The sequence below is a fragment of the Musca vetustissima genome, unplaced genomic scaffold, assembly GCF_032173495.1.
Source record: "Musca vetustissima isolate MV318-11 ecotype Yass unplaced genomic scaffold, APGP_CSIRO_Mvet_v1 utg26657, whole genome shotgun sequence".
NCBI lineage: Eukaryota > Metazoa > Arthropoda > Insecta > Diptera > Muscidae > Musca > Musca vetustissima.
The window spans coordinates 294,286-311,378 of NW_026882043.1; positions in this window are offsets into that span (position 1 = coordinate 294,286).

Genomic DNA, 17,093 nt, shown 5'->3' on the forward strand with positions numbered 1-17,093 from the left:
AGAGGCATGGATATTTAAAGTAGATTTCAACAAGGACCAAAGGCCAAAGAGGCGTGGATATTTAAAGTAGATTTCAACAAGGACCAAAGGCCAAAGAGGCGTCGATATTTAAAGTAGATTTCAACAATGGCCAAAGAGGTGTGGATATTCAAAGTAGATTTAAACAAGGACCAAAGGCCAAAGAGGCGTGGATATTTAAAGTAGATTTCAACAAGGAGCAAAGACCAAAGAGGAGTGGATTTTCAAAGAATAGCATTTTTTCAAGGATCATTACCGTTCTTATTCCATATCCTTTTCTAAATGTCATATCTTTTTTGTTCTATCAATTATTGATATCTTTTTTTCCTCTCATAGTTCTAATCTATTTGACCTTAAACTTATAATTGATATTTGATATTCGACAAAAAAATCGCTGGAAAAACATTTCTGATTTCTCATCATCAATTTCCATGTGTCCATTTGGCAATGTTTTCTTTAATTGCATTTTAACCTAGTTTTCTTGTTGTTGTCCTCCATACAACATTCATGAATGTTGATATTACGAAGTATCAAAGAAAACACAAGAAGAAGAAAACACAGTGAGATTCAAGGCAGGGGCGTAGAACATTGCTGTTTATTTTACAAGGGCAAGAGGCCAAGGAGGCGTGGATTATTTAAATATTTTTTGACAAGGACTAGAAGCCAAGAGGCGTGGATATTTTTTGACAAGGACTAGAGGCCAAGGAGGCGTGGAGTTTTTAAAATATTGTTTGGCAAGGACTAGAGGCCAAGGAGGCGTGGATTTTTTAAATATTTTTTGGCAAGGACTAGAGGCCAAGGAGGCGTGGATTTTTTAAATATTTTTTGGCAAGGACTAGAGGCCAAGGAGGCGTGGATTTTTTTTAATATTTTTTGGCAAGGACTAGAGGCCAAGGAGGCGTGGATTTTTTTAATATTTTTTGGCAAGGACTAGAGGCCAAGGAGGCGTGGATTTTTTAAATAATTTTTTTCATTTTTAGATTTTTATTGGGATTATTTTCCTACCATCTACGCCTTTTAGTTTTTTGGCAAGGACTAGAGGACAAGGAGGCGTTGATTTTTTAAATATTTTTTGGCAAGGACTAGAGGCCAAGGAGGCGTGGATTATTTAAATATTTTTTGGCAAGGACTAGAGGACAAGGAGGCGTTGATTTTTTAAATATTTTTTGGCAAGGACTAGAGGACAAGGAGGCGTTGATTTTTTAAATATTTTTTGGCAAGGACTAGAGGACAAGGAGGCGTTGATTTTTTAAATATTTTTTGGCAAGGACTAGAGGACAAGGAGGCGTTGATTTTTTAAATATTTTTTGGCAAGGACTAGAGGACAAGGAGGCGTTGATTTTTTAAATATTTTTTTTTTCATTTTTGGATTTTTATTGGAATTATTTACCTAGCATCTACGCCTTTTAGTTTCACTTCATAAGTTTTCTGTGCACAACGGGCGAAAGAGCTGATGTTTATTTGTAAATTGTCCACATTGACATGGCTGGATGATTGATGGCCATGTTTGTTTGTCGGTCTGTTTGTATGTTTGTTTGTATTGGCTTAAAATTCACTTTAGCATTGATTGTTTATGAAAACATGATGAAGCTGGCGATGAAGATGATGAGGGCATTTGTTTTGAAATTTGAATCCCACTGTAGAGAGGAGCCAAACATTTTCTGGTTAAGAGGTAGATGATTGCCGAATATGTTATGGGTCATTATTTATTCCTAGGTTATGATGAACTAGGCCATTCAAATATGATATGAAATATTCGCAATCACTTCTATAGAAAATTTGATAAAGTTAAATCTCGTAGAATTTTCAGTGGAGATAGGGGTTGTATTTCCTTGCAATAATTTGTTTACTTTCCGCAAACAAAAAAATATTACCACAAAATAAATCACCGTGAAAATTATCTAGATCCTGTAAACGGGTTTTTATTTTTGTTTTTTTGTTTTTTTTATTTCAATGTAATAAACACATTGCTTATTCAGATATAATTTACATTATATAACTAAAGCTACTTAAACTGCAATAAAAACAATTGTTTTTTATTTGCGTAAATTGTCTATAAATAATTTCCGCCATAGACAACAAGTATACACAACTAATGTGTATTAGGGTGGACTAAAAAAATAATTTAACAAAGACGTGAATTTTTAAAATAAATTTTAACAAGGATTGGAGGCCAAAGAGGCGCGGATTTTTAAATGAAATTTTGAGGATTGGAGGGCAAAGAGGCGTGGATTTTTAAAGCAGATTTTGACAAGGATTGGAGGGCAAAGAGGCGTGGATTTTTAAAACAGATTTTGACAAGGATTGGAGGGCAAAGAGGCGTGGGTTTTTAAAGCAGATTTTGACAAGGATTGGAGGGCAAAGAGGCGTGGATTTTTAAAGCAGATTTTTACAAGGATTGGATGCAAAAGGGGCGTGGATTTTTAAATGAAATTTTAATGAGGATTGGAGGGCAAAGAGGCGTGGATTTTTAAAGCAGATTTTTACAAGGATTGGATGCAAAAGGGGCGTGGATTTTTAAATGAAATTTTAATGAGGATTGGATGCCAAAGGGGCGTGGATTTTTAAAGAAAATTTTGACAAGGATTGGAGCCTTCTTAGGCGTGGATTTTTAAAGAAAATTTTGACAAGGATTGGAGCCTTCTTAGGCGTGGATTTTTAAAGAAAATTTTGACAAGGATTGGAGCCTTCTTAGGCGTGGATTTTTAAAGAAAATTTTGACAAGGATTGGAGCCTTCTTAGGCGTGGATTTTTAAAGAAAATTTTGACAAGCCCTCGAGAGGCGTGGATTTTCAAAGGGGCGTGGATTTTTAAATGAAATTTTGACAAGGATTGGAGGCCAAAGGGGCGTGGATTTTTAAATGAAATTTTGACAAGGATTGGAGCCTTCTTAGGCGTGGATTTTTAAATTAAATTTTTCAGAAGGATTATCACAGCCCTAGGCGTGGATTTTTTAAATTAAATTTTTCAGAAGGATTATCACAGCCCTAGGCGTGGATTTTTAAATTACATTTTTCAGAAGGATTATCACAGCCCTAGGCGTGGATTTTTTAAATTAAATTTTTCAGAAGGATTATCACAGCCCTAGGCGTGGATTTTTAAATTAAATTTTTTTAAATGAAAATTTTTAGAAGGATTATCACAAGCCTAGGCGTGGATTTTTAAATTAAATTTTTCAGAAGGACTCTAGATTCATTTTGTTTAAATTTTTCTCTCCGCCCTTTTAAACCAACCTATCCGTTTAATGAAGAATTTTTTATAAATATATATTTTTTTAACATTCAGAAAGAATATAATTTTCAGCTCATATACAATTCATGCAAACATTTAAAAAAATGCAAATGTGTTGTTTTGTTTCGTTCGGCAATCAACAAATTAAAAAAAAAATAATAACAAAAATACAGAAAATATTTATAAACATTTCAATGACTTTCGGATGTGATATTCACAGCCATTAAGCCAAATGCCTAGATATGGCAGAAAGAAAAACCCCCAACGCATTAAGAAAAAAATGTTGCAATTTTACCAAAACGTTTTTGGCTTTATGGAAATTTTTAATGGGATTTATTGAAGCTACCCAGAATACTATAATAATACAACAAAAAAACATTTAAAATATATCAAATAAATTGTAATCCTCTTAAATGATATAATGTGGCTCATATTGTACAAATATATCTATTAAAATGGAAAACAACAATACCGACAAAAAACAAATACACTTGTTTGAAATGTGTGAAAATGCTAATTAAAAGAAGAGTGTGCTTGTATGAGTGTGCGTTCGTATCATTTTCACATCTGAATGAGTTATCCCATTTGATAATTGAGATGAAAATTGATAAATAAGTCTTTTTCAGAAGTGTTGCCGTTTGGTTATTATAAAACATTTTTTTCTGTACTAACACTTCTGTTTTTATTTTTTTGGAAATATTATCCTTTGATTGAAATCAAGGACAAACTCTTGTTTAAAATTTCGTTAGAATTTCTTGTTAACCATTATCAGAGTTTCGCTTTACAAAGAGACATTGATATCCAAGAAAGTTTGTTCTAGTATTTGGAATTTTGGTTTTTGTTAACCGACAAACATTTCATAGAATTGTGTGATTGTTTGTTTGTATTTTTTTAAGAGTGTTGCCATAAACCTTTTTCGTTTAAGTGATGACCTTGAGGTATCCTGTTTGCTATGGCAATATATTTTTTTGTTTCGTCTAGACTCTTGTGGTGTTTTATTTTTATTGTCCAAACATATATTTGTTTAAGATGTGATAGGTCAGTAGACAAAAAAAACGGAATAGAAAAGTTTTTACACATATCTTGTCACGTTCAGCCGAGGGCAATAAAAATTGGTTTAATATTTAATTCCAAAAGGATTGACTTAAAACGAGACAATATAAGCTTAAAATTAGACCTCTGTAACTCCAAGAGTTCTTAGTAAAAATTTTTGTCGAACTATTCTTAAAAAATCCACGACTAGGGATGTGATAATCCTTTCGAACTTTTTCTTTAAAATCCATGTCCTTCTGAAAATTTTCTTTTAAAATTCGTCATAAATTCCTTCCGAAAAATTTAATTTAATAATCCAATCCTAGGGCTGTGATAATCCTTCAGAAAAATTTCTTTAAAAATCCATGCCTAGGGCTGTGATAATCCTTCAGAAAAATTTCTTTAAAAATCCACGCCTAGGGCTGTGATAATCCTTCAGAAAAATTTCTTTAAAAATCCACGCCTAGGGCTGTGATAATCCTTCTGAAAAATGTAATTTAATAATCCACGCCTAGGGCTGTGATAATCCTTCAGAAAAATTTCTTTAAAAATCCACGCCTAAGGCTGTGATAATCCTTCAGAAAAATTTCTTTAAAAATCCACGCCTAGGGCTGTGATAATCCTTCTGAAAAATGTAATTTAATAATCCACGCATAGGGCTGTGATAATCCTTCAGAAAAATTTCTTTAAAAATCCACGCCTAGGGCTGTGACAATCCTTCTGAAAAATGTAATTTACTAATCCACGCCTAGGGCTGTGATAATCCTTCTGAAAATTTCTTTTAAAAATCCACGCCTGGAGCTGTGATAATCCTTCTGAAATTTTTCTTTAAAAATCCACGCCTAGGGCTGTGATAATCCTTCAGAAACAATTCTTTAAAAATCCACGCCTAGGGCTGTGATAATCCTTCAGAAAAATTTACTTTAATAATCCACGCCTGGAGCTGTGATAATCCTTCTGATTTTTTTAAAATCCACGCCTGGAGCTGTGATAATTCTTCTGAAAATTTTCTTTAAAAATCCACGCCTAGAGCTGTGATAATTCTTCTGAAAATTTTCTTTAAAAATCCACGCCTGGAGCTGTGATAATCCTTCAGAAAAATTTACTTTAATAATCCACGCCTGGAGCTGTGATAATCCTTCTGATTTTTTTAAAATCCACGCCTGGAGCTGTGATAATTCTTCTGAAAATTTTCTTTAAAAATCCACGCCTAGAGCTGTGATAATTCTTCTGAAAATTTTCTTTAAAAATCCACGCCTGGAGCTGTGATAATTCTTCTGAAAATTTTCTTTAAAAATCCACGCCTGGAGCTGTGATAATCCTTCTGAAAATTTTCTTTAAAAATCCACGCCTGGAGCTGTGATAATCCTTCTGAAAATTGTCTTTAAAAATCCACGCCTGGAGCTGTGATAATATTTCTGAAATTTTTATTTAAAAATCCACGCCTAAGGCTATGAAAAACGTTGCCAAAGTATTATTAAAAAATCCATGCCTAAGGAGCTTCTAGTCATTACCAAATTGTTCTTAAAAATCCATGCCTAAGGGCAAAGATAAACCATTTTCGAAAATCCACTCCGAGGGTTCTTCTAATCTTTTTTATAATACACGCTTGTGGCACCAATAGTTCTTTTTCAAAAAGCCTAGACGTAGTTAAAATCTTTTGAAACCTTTAAAAATCCACGCTTGTAGTTTTGAAACGCTTTTTGTTTTCAAAGGAGGTAGGCATTTGAACATTATTTTAAAACATTCCGCGCCATACAGAAAAATGAGGCGGGACTTTTTAAAATGCTGAGAAACAACTGTCGTTGTACCAAATCCAGAATCGAATTACAAACTGTACCGATACTATAGAAGACTCATGGTAAAAAAAAATATTGAAATACCTCAGACAATGTATAAACAGTTTTTGCTGGATTATGACACTGAACACCTTAAATATTTGACAATTAAATCCCACCTCTACTCAACCTTAATGAAATGCCCACATTTCACACAAATTAAAAAAAATTAACAGTATTTGTTTATCAATAGAAAACTTCGTTTAACTTGAATTTTGACCCGTGACTAAGTTATGTTATCAATGAACCATTTCGCAAACTAATTTAACATGTCAACATTCTATTGATATGAGAGCGCCTTTCTTAAAGGGCTTAAGAGCACCATATTTTATGTAAAAATAGAAAAAAAAACATTCACAAGAATTCGTTTATCTTCTCATAGTGACAAGTATCGAATCTGATATATTAATTTCCTAGTATTGATTAATCTATTTATTTATTTATTTATTTATTTATAGTGGCATAAAATTATAATGGACATAGGGACGGACACACATTCCGTTAAATTTCGTCTTTATTAGGAAAGAGCGGTAAATAGAACGAGGCCTGTGTGAAAACCTGAACCTATATCGAAAATCGTCGGAAAAAATGTTTTCCACACTACGAAAACCAGCAAATTCCGTTCAAACATACATCCAAAAATAGGCACCTTTTTATGGGCCTATGTCAAAACATGTAATATTCTTCATAGTTGCATGTGAGCCCTCAAACTTGGGAAATTTTAAATTACAACCACTTCGGTGGGAAAATGCGGCGAAACCCTTAAGAAGTTTGACAATGGATAGAAAAAATAAATGGGGTGTCCGACCAATATTTCAAGATTTTGCAAGAGAGTAAAAATATGCTTACTTGTGTGTAATCCCTATGAATAGTTAAAAAAACACGTTTTGAGCTCCGAACTTTGTTTTTTCTATGTTTTTTCTATTTCTACAAATATTAGAAATAGGTTATAAAAATTGCCTTGAAAAAATGTTCTACAAAAATCTCTGAAAAAAATTATTTTAAACCAGTGAGCGGAACAGTATAGTCGGACGGAGCCGACCATATGATACCCTACACAACTATCACGGAACTCTAACTTTCTGCGGATGTTTATTTCGAGCCTGTGTAATATTTCGTGGCCTACATATCGACTCGAAAAAACACAAAAAATTAAGTATTTGGTCCATTTCATCCCAAAATTATTATCATAACCGAAAATTATAGGCTTTGTCCTTGACCATAACTGGATCCTATATTTTCGTTACTAAATAATATCTGAATACGTAAGCACCTGACGTACGGACGGACACACATGTCTAAATCGACTCAGCTAGTCGAGATATGACGATCGGTATAGTTAAAGTTGGGTCTAGGACCAATATTTCGCGGCATTACAAACTCTTGGGGCTGCACAAAGCTATAATACCCTGACAACATAGTTGTGTTGGGTACAAAAATACCCGCTTATGTGTAGTCCTTGAAATATTATTTTTTATAGCCTCAGCCCTATGGCTAATAAGGGAGTGGACACTTTAATACGGCAAAAATGTGTCTCATCGAAAAATTCGCTTTAGACCCCATGTTTATTTGGGTCAAATCCGTTTCAGACAATTTGGAGCCGATTTACAAATGTCCGTCCGTCAGTCTGGCCGGCTGGTGCGCACGATATCATTCGAAGGTAGTAACTGATTTCATTCAATATGCTCACATCATATAATTTATTCAAAACTTAGATCAAATTCGAAGATGGAGGATATCGGCCCAGTCATTCTGGTGCCTCCCCTACAAAATGGCCAACATTTTGCAATAAGTTAATTTTTGTAATATCAAGCCAACGGATTAATTGATACAAACTTTGTATAGCTTTTATCTTACCTTCCCACGAATGGTAAACATTTCAATATTTATAAATTAAATATTGATTATTATTGAAAGAAAAGTCCGATTTGAACTAAACATTGCACGATCTATTATCTTTACCATGCCTAGATCAAGTCCGAAGATGGGACCCAATAGTCAACTCATTCTGGTACCTCCCCCACAAATGGACAACATTTTCAATATTTGTATATCCAATATCAGGCGAAATGAATTTTAGATTTGAACCAAACTTTGCACAACGAATTATCTTTACATAGCCTAGTGCAAGTCCGAAGGAGGGAGCCATCGGTCCTCTCCGTCTGTTATCTTCCCCAAAAATAGTCAATATATTATAAACTTCTCAATTGTATTTGAAGCGTATTGAAAATCGATTTGATCAACATTCAATCCGACAAAACTTATACCTTAAAAATAAGAATAATAAAACCTGTAAAACTATTTAAAACCCAGTGAGCGGAGCAGTATAATCGATCGGGACCGCCTATATGATACTCCATATAACTACCACTAAAGTCTAACATTCTGCGGATCTATATTCCGAACATTGACAATATTTTTCGATATTTGCACTCTCTTGACCGATTAGGGGTCGAAAATTCGTTATTCTAAACCTCCTGCCACCATTTCCGAAACATATTTTTTCCGTATTGAAGATTTGAATCATAAGTTTTAAATTTTCGTATGATAGACACCAATGTCTTGACTCACTTGACCCGCGAAAATATTGACCGATATTTATCAAAACAGCCATTCTGAAGAGTGGCGTTCTATAGGTCACCTTTTTCTGGTAGCCCCCATATAACGGTAACCTCAATTTCCCAATTTTCTATTTTTGGGGGCTTTGACCGCACTTTTCGCCCGAATTGGCTGTAATTAAGTACTTTGAGTTCTTTATGGGGTAGCAAATTTCTCTACGGAATATTATAAGTATGGGTCAATTTTTTCGGGTAGCCCCCGTATAAGGGCGACCCCCAATTTTCGGAATTTTGTAATTATCCAGTGGTAACCATTCAAACCTGACGATCATTATATATATAGGCCAGAATTTAGGCATCTCCCGCATATAATGATACCTCCTGAAGGAAAGAATTGAGATAGAAAGCTAAAATATTGTGTTCATAATTAAATTATATCGGTCATTAATTAGGCATAGCCCTCATATGATAACCCCAAATATTCGCTAATTCCCACACTATGTAATCAATATTGGCCCCCCTTTAGACATAGTCTCATATAACTTTGCAATCTAAATTGCAGTAGTTTGAGGATTTTATACTCTAACATGCGTTATCAGAATCAGTCCACGTTTTGTGGTTCTTAGATTTTAGGAAAAATCCTTATTAAAATATTGCTGAAATTTATATTTGGTGTACATACTTTTTGGTATATTCCCTATATTTTCATTGCAAGTATCAGTCAGTATAACTATGGTGGAGGGTATTCAAAGTTCGGCCCGGCAGAACCTTCAACTTTTTGCACTTGTTTAAATTCACTCCATGCAAAAGACCTTAAGTAAACCTTCCTTGCAATTAGTCCTTGAAAAAATATAGTTTTTTGAAAATCCACGCAGATGTTTATCCTTGAAAAAATATTAAAAAGAACTGCTCTTGTGGTTCCTTGGAAAAAATATATAAATATTTTTTTAAATATCATACACTTTTAACCGTACCTTTGATGCTCTCTGATTGAAAGATCCTTTAAAAAAACCCATTATATTTGCCCATAATTTTTACATACATATTCATATGCATATGCATTTCAATCTGGAAAAACAAACACATTTTTGTTATTATTATTTTCTTTTGTTGTTGTTGTGGTTTTACGTTTTTCCACAATAATAGTTATTGTTTAACTCCGAAGAACTAACAATCAATTGCAATTTGGCGGAATTTGTTTGCTGTTCGAAGTAATTTTTCATGCACGAGAGAAGAGGAGCAGCAGCAGCATGTGAAGAAAACAAATAAGTAAATTAAGGCCAAAGTAAACAAGGCAAGGCACCGCGAACCGAGCCGAACTGAACTGAAGTTAAGTGAATTGAACTCAAACTTCAAACAAATGATGAAAATTAATGGCCTACTACACATTAATGAGCCGAAAAAAATAACAAACAAACAAAAAAAAACAATGTCAAAATATCAATAATCAATTTGGCTTTTTTTTGGCATAATTTTCTCGTTGTTGTTTTTGTGTTTTTTTTTCATTTGTGGATCCATCAATAATTAAATAAGCTTGGCGGGTTTTGGTAGGCAAGGGTCTTCATTGCGGCTTTATTAATAATAACAAGAAGACGAAGAAGCAGAATAATATTTCTATATTAATGTTAATGTTTTGGTACGTGTGATTATCCTTGTCGAGGATAATCACTCAAGGATGGTGATGACGATGATGGCTTTATTTTTTTTTTTTTTGCATTACACATTTCTTCAATAATTCCACTTGAGGCTAATGTTTTGATAAAAACAACAACAACAAAAACCACGATGATGATTATAATGAAAATGTTGTTGATAAGGGTACTGATAAAGATGCTGAGGCCTATGATGTTGGTTACGGCTTGTGCCAGCTTAAATTGCTTCTCAATGTTTGCGGCCAGGACCATAGCTGCCTGCTTGAATTGCCTCTCTGATTGTGTTTTTCTTTTGCGGCCGAACAAGTGTGAATGATGAAAATACTTTCGGAAAATGAAGTTGATTGATATGAACTTGAGCTGAACTTGTTGTTGTTGTTGCTGCTGCCATCTCAACTGCCTTAAATCTCTCACATTGTTATTGGCATTTTAATAATGCCGTTATTGTCTTTATTATCAATATGGACCATAAATTATAAATGGATGTTGAATGAATCTTATTTTGTGGAAAAATTTGATATTAAATAATACATAATTCCATTTATGATATATGAGGTGGAAAAATGGTACATTGTTATTAACAAAACAAATAAAATAAATTCACTTAAATGCATTTAAGTTATTTTTGCTTAAATTGCTAACTCCTTCTTCGGGAATATAGGCGTGTTTTATATTTAAATAAGTATCCACGAGTTTGGATTTTTAAATTAATTTTTGTTAGGATGAGGATGGCTTGACAGAAGTTTGGATATTCAAAAATGAAATTCACTACACTGTGGTACATTATGTCTTTATGCATATGTTCGAGATAGACCCATGGTTCCTATTGGGAATATGCATAGAATCACTTTCTGAGTCGATTTATGCAAGTCCGTCTGTCCGTCCATGTATTTTTGTTAACACATTACAGGTCGCATTTACTTAATTGGCCCAAGGACGAACCCTATTGAAATTGGAGAAAATCGGTCCATGTTTAGGAATAGCTCCCATATAAGGGTACCCACAATTTTCGGTATTTCGAGGTTCTTGATCTTTCGACCGAATTCGCTGAAATTTGGTAGCAAATCTCCCTACTAAAAATTATAAATATGGGTCCATTTTTTCGGATAGCCCACATATAAGGGTACAACCAATTTTCGGTATTTTGGGGTTCATGGGCTCGTTTTATAACTGAATCCTCTGAAATTTTGTACATTTGGTTCTTATTTAGTACCAAAGTACTCCACTAAAAATTATAAATATAGGTCCAGTTTTTCTGGTAGTCCCCATATAACGGTACCCCCAAATTTCTGGACTATAATTTAGTACGTCGATTTCTTATTAGGTAGCAAATCTCTCCACTATAAATTATAAATATGGATGCATTTTTTCGGGTAGCCCACATACCAATTTTCGGTATTTTGGGGTTCTTGAACGCCTTTTTATACCCTTCACCACACTGTGGTACAGGGTATTATGTCTTTGTACATATGTTTGTAACAGACAAAAGGAATCGAGATAGACCCATGGTTCCTTTTGAGAATATGCATAGAATCACTTTCTGAATCGATTTACGCATGTCCGTCCGTCCATGTATTTTTGTGAACAAAGTACAGGTCGCATTTATGATCCGAATTGGATGAAATTTGGCATAGATCACTTATTAGGCCCAAGGACGAAACCTATTGAAATAGGGAAAAATCAGTATTTAGATATAACTCCCATATATATTTTTATCCGATTTTAGGTAAATAGTGTACCAAAGTCCCTATATATCCTTCGATTTGCACGAAATTTGACATAACGTACTGAATTAGGTCTATGTGTGTAAAATTTCGTGAAAATCGGTTCTGATTTAGATATAGCTCCTATATATATTTTCGTCCGATTTAAGAAAAATGGATTACCAAAGTCCCTATTTATCTTTCGATTTCGATTACTGAATTAAGTGTAGAATGATGTGTGTTAAGTTTCGTGATTTACCGATTTAAGGTAAATTGTCCACCAAAGTCCCTATATATCTTTCGATTTGCACGAAATTTGGCACAGCGTAATATATTAGGTCTAGATTGATATGTGAAGTTTCCTGAAAATCGGTTCAGATTTAGATGTAGCCCCCATATATATTTTCATCCGATGTAATGTAAATGGTGCACCAAAGTCCCTATATAAATTGCGATTCGCACGAAATTTGACATAGCGTAATGAATTAGGTCTAGAATGATGTGTGTTAAGTTTCCTGAAATCGGTTCAGATTTAGTTATAGCTTCTATATCTGACCAAATGAAAAATTGCAGAATGGCATGTTTATGGATACAATTTCATTTTACTGGTCCTTTAAAAATGCGACGTCTGTTAGGATTCTTCTGTTGAATATACCCAACGTGGTGAAGGGTATCATATAGTCGGCCCCGTCCGACTTTACTACTTTCCTTATTGGTTTAAATAATTTTTTACAAGACTAAATGCAGAGGAAAGTTTTTTATTAAATTTTATAACGATCTAGCACAAGACTATATTTTTTATTTTAAAATTAATTTTTAATAATTGGAAAAACTAGAATTTTTAGTACTTTTTGCGAGGAGCTAATAAAAGCGTTGAAACAATATTTAATATATACTTTCACAATTCCATGAAATGTAAAAAATTCTTATAATCATGAGAATGCCACTATATTTGCACCAAAAATTTAAATATTTTATTAATATCAAAACGTTGCTCTACTGTGCCACAAGTACAATATCCCTCCGAAGAATAAAACCGTTGTTCGGCTGGGTATATATGTTTTGGTATTGTCGTCCTCCTCCCCTCACTTGAAAACAATCACCGCCTCTCCACTCACTAGATTGTGTTTAGTTTTCAATTCCATTGTTATGTCACTGAATGGTTTGTGTAAAATTCACATATGCATTTTCCAAATTATTTTGATATAAATGCCAAATACAATGTATTAGTTTGGGGAAAAAGAAATCCATTATTTTTATATGAACTATACGACTTTATTTAACACGCTGCGGAATGTCAGATTTGGGCATAATATGCAATTTTGGCACAGTTCACTTATTTGGCCTGAGGATGAACCCTATTGAAATTGGGAAAAATCGGTTCAGATTTAGATATAGCTCCCATATATATTTTCGTCCGATTTTAGGTAAATAATGCATCAAAGTCCCTATATATCCTTCGATCTGCCCGAAATTTGGCACAGCGTACTAAATTAGCCAAGAACGATGTGTGTTAAATTTCGTGAAAATCGGTTCTGATTTAGATATAGCTCCCATATATATTTTCGTCTGATTGGGCCATAGAATAAGCATGTCTGTTTCGATAAATATCGGTCCATATTTAGCGGATCAAATGAACCCTGATAAAATTTGTATTCTATAGCATATATATTTATCCCTGAAGGATATAGGCCCGATAATTTGATAGTATATCCAAGAGTAATGACTGACCTTTAAATTGATACCAATTATATTGTCGTATGCACATATTTACAGGTGCTTACGTACTCAGATATTAATTAGTAACACATTACCACACTGGAGGGCAGAAATATAGCGCTAATCGCTTTGAAATGTTCCAACAGGTTCCAGTTATGGCCAAGGACAACGCCTATAATTTTCGGTGATGATCAGATAAGAATATGTGTTTTTTCGTGTCGATCACAACATCACAACTCAACCCACGGTGAAAGGAATATGGACAAGTAATTATAAGGGCTGCAAATATCACGAAATGTTGCCCAAGCTCAGAATATAGAGCCACAGAAAGTTATATTTTCGTGGAAGTTGTGTAGGGTATCATATGGTCGGCCCCGTCTGACTATACTGTTCCGCTCACTGGTTTAAAATATTTTTTCAATAGGAGGATCCAATAGAAGAGTAGATTTTTTTTAATTCAAAATTTCAAGGATCAAACAGTCGCGTAGATTTTTTTAAATTATTTTTTCTGGGATCCAATATAGATCCAGGAGAGATTTTTTAAAATTATTTTTTTTTCTAGGATACAACATTCAGAATTTAAAAGTTTTAAAAATTTTTAAAATTTTTCGACATTTCAATTTTGAAAAAAAAACATATTCGAGGACTTCCTGTTGTCAAAAACATGTAAAAAATTCATTTTTGGAAACCTTTTCGAAAAATTTTAAATTTCAACAAATTGTCAAGGACCAATTTTAAAATTTTAAATAAAAAAAATATTTTGTTGCTAAAATAATTTTAAAGAACATTCGTTTTTTAATTGCAATATCTCCCCGATTTTAGCTAACAATAAATATTTGTATATTTAAATACAAATATCTAAAAATGAAATATTTTTATTTGACATTCTGCGGTAATTTAACTTACCATTTAAAACTGCCAAATTTTTCGTATTTTTTTAATTAAGTATTATTCTTTATGATATATTTTTCCACTTTTATAAACTACTTATTGATATTTCATTAATATTTGATTATTTATATTTATTACACAATATTTTTTATTTTATTTTTGCCCAATATTTTTTCACTAATTACATTTACCAAACAATTGAAACACAGCAATTTTGCATTCAATTTTCAATTCAAATTTCAATTTCTTTTTTTATTAATTATTTCCACGGAATTCGGCCGTTATCATTCAATTGCGGCTATCTTGAAAGCCGATTTTCTTATTATTTTTCTAATTTTTTGTTTTAGTAATTTATAATATTTGAATTTCAATTCAATATTAATAAATAAATTTCTTTATTTTTGTGTATTTTTTTTAATTTTTGACCATTAATGATGGTGAGATTGTGGCTCATTCACACCCCGTCTCAAGTGTTTATTTTCAAATTTTTCACGAAATTTTCAAAACAAAACAATAATATTTTCTTCATTTCACTCATAATTATGTTTGTTTATTTTCATTAAATCTCAATCATAACATTTCATCATTAGCAACCAAATTAGGACCCACGATGGCGAACAAAAAATAATCCGCCGTTGCGGTAGCCAAGTACCACTTGAGAAAATTCTTTTTTTTTTTCTTCTTCACTTTTCTTCAAGGGTTTTTACAGAAGACAAACAATTTTTTTTCTACAAATTTTTCCCACGTTACAAATGATGATTTTCGCCAATAGGTTTTTTTCTATATTTTTTCATTCAAAAATTCGCATCCGCGCCGCTTTTGTCCGCTGTCAACAATTTGAAGAACCGGCAGTTTGGTAACGACTGACTTTGCCATCTGTGCTGTTGTGCCGCATGAAGAAGATTTGTGTTTTCAAGTGCGTGCAAATTTTTGTTTGCGTTTGCTGCTGCTACTGCTGATGTTGTTGTTGTTGTGTGGTGCTCTCCCCATTCCACTACTTGGCCCCACTTGTTTGCTAGCTAACACACTGACTGCCTCGCAGAACACCGATAGAAAAAGAAGAAGAAGACCGACCAACCAACAACAACATACCGGCAGCCAACACAACACCAAACAAGCGTCCGAACAACGAACCAAACCACGAACCAATGGCAAATTTTATTGATTTGTGCAACATTTCTTTTGTGTGAGAGTGCTATGTGCCGGTAGCAGCTGGCAACATTGTGTCCCCCAGCGTATTGTTGGGGGCGAACACAGCAATTTTCCCGCTATGGGTGGTTCGGTTGTGTTTTGTTAGAAATTGTTGTGTGTAAGCGACTGGTATTTGGTTTGAAGTCAATGCCAGTAATGGTCATTGCAACATGTTTGATTGGAAACAAGGGCGTTGCCATGAAGAGGGGAGTTATGTTTGCAAGAAAGAAAAGACAAAACAGATCAGTGATCCTCAAAATCTTAAAAAAATACAGGTTAGAAATGTCATTACAAATTTTTGAAATATAAAAGTTTGAAAATAATATAAAAACACAGTGAGCGGAGCAGTATAGTCGTCGGACGGGCCGACCGTACGATACCCTACACAACTACCACGGAACAGTAACATTCTGCGGATGTTTATTCCAAGCCTGAGTTATATTTCGTGATATCTATACTCTGTTGCCCGATTAGAGGTCAAAATCACCTCTTCCTTACACTGAAATATTTTCCGAATATTACTAATATTCAGTCTTCTAATTACTTGTCCAGATTCCCTTCACCATGGGTTGTATTATGAAATATAATTGTGGCAAATAAATAGACTCGAAAAAACACAAAAAAGTTTTCGGTCCACTTCATCCCAAAATTATTATCTGATCATCATCGAAAATTATAGACGTTATCCTTGACCATAAGTGGAACCTAATGAAAAATTTCAAAGCGACCAGCAATATATATTCTGCCTCTACTGTGGTAATGGGTTACTAAATAATATATGAATACGTAAGCACCTGTAAATATTTGAATGTAAATCCCACATCCGAGTATATACGACTATATCAATTTAAAGGTCAATCACACCCTTGTATATATTATAAACTTCTCGGGTCTATGCCCTTCAGGGGTAAATATATACGCTATAGAATACACATTTTGTCATTTTTCCACACAGTGTCCATTTGAACCCTTAAATATTGACCGATCTTTATCAAAACAGGCATGCTTATTCTTTGGCCCGATCCGGTTCTCCATGTAAAAATTCGGACTATGTAGCGACCAGAAAATCTGACATAAATAAAATTTTTGGTCCATTTCATCTTATAAATATTAACCGATCATTACCAAAAACAATAGGGGCAGAACCCATCGTACATGTAAACTTTCGTGAAGATTTGGTCCATAACAGTGGCCTGTATCGTGTTTACAAATTATAATGGATGGACACACATGTCTAGATCGGAGGAGGAAGTTTATTAT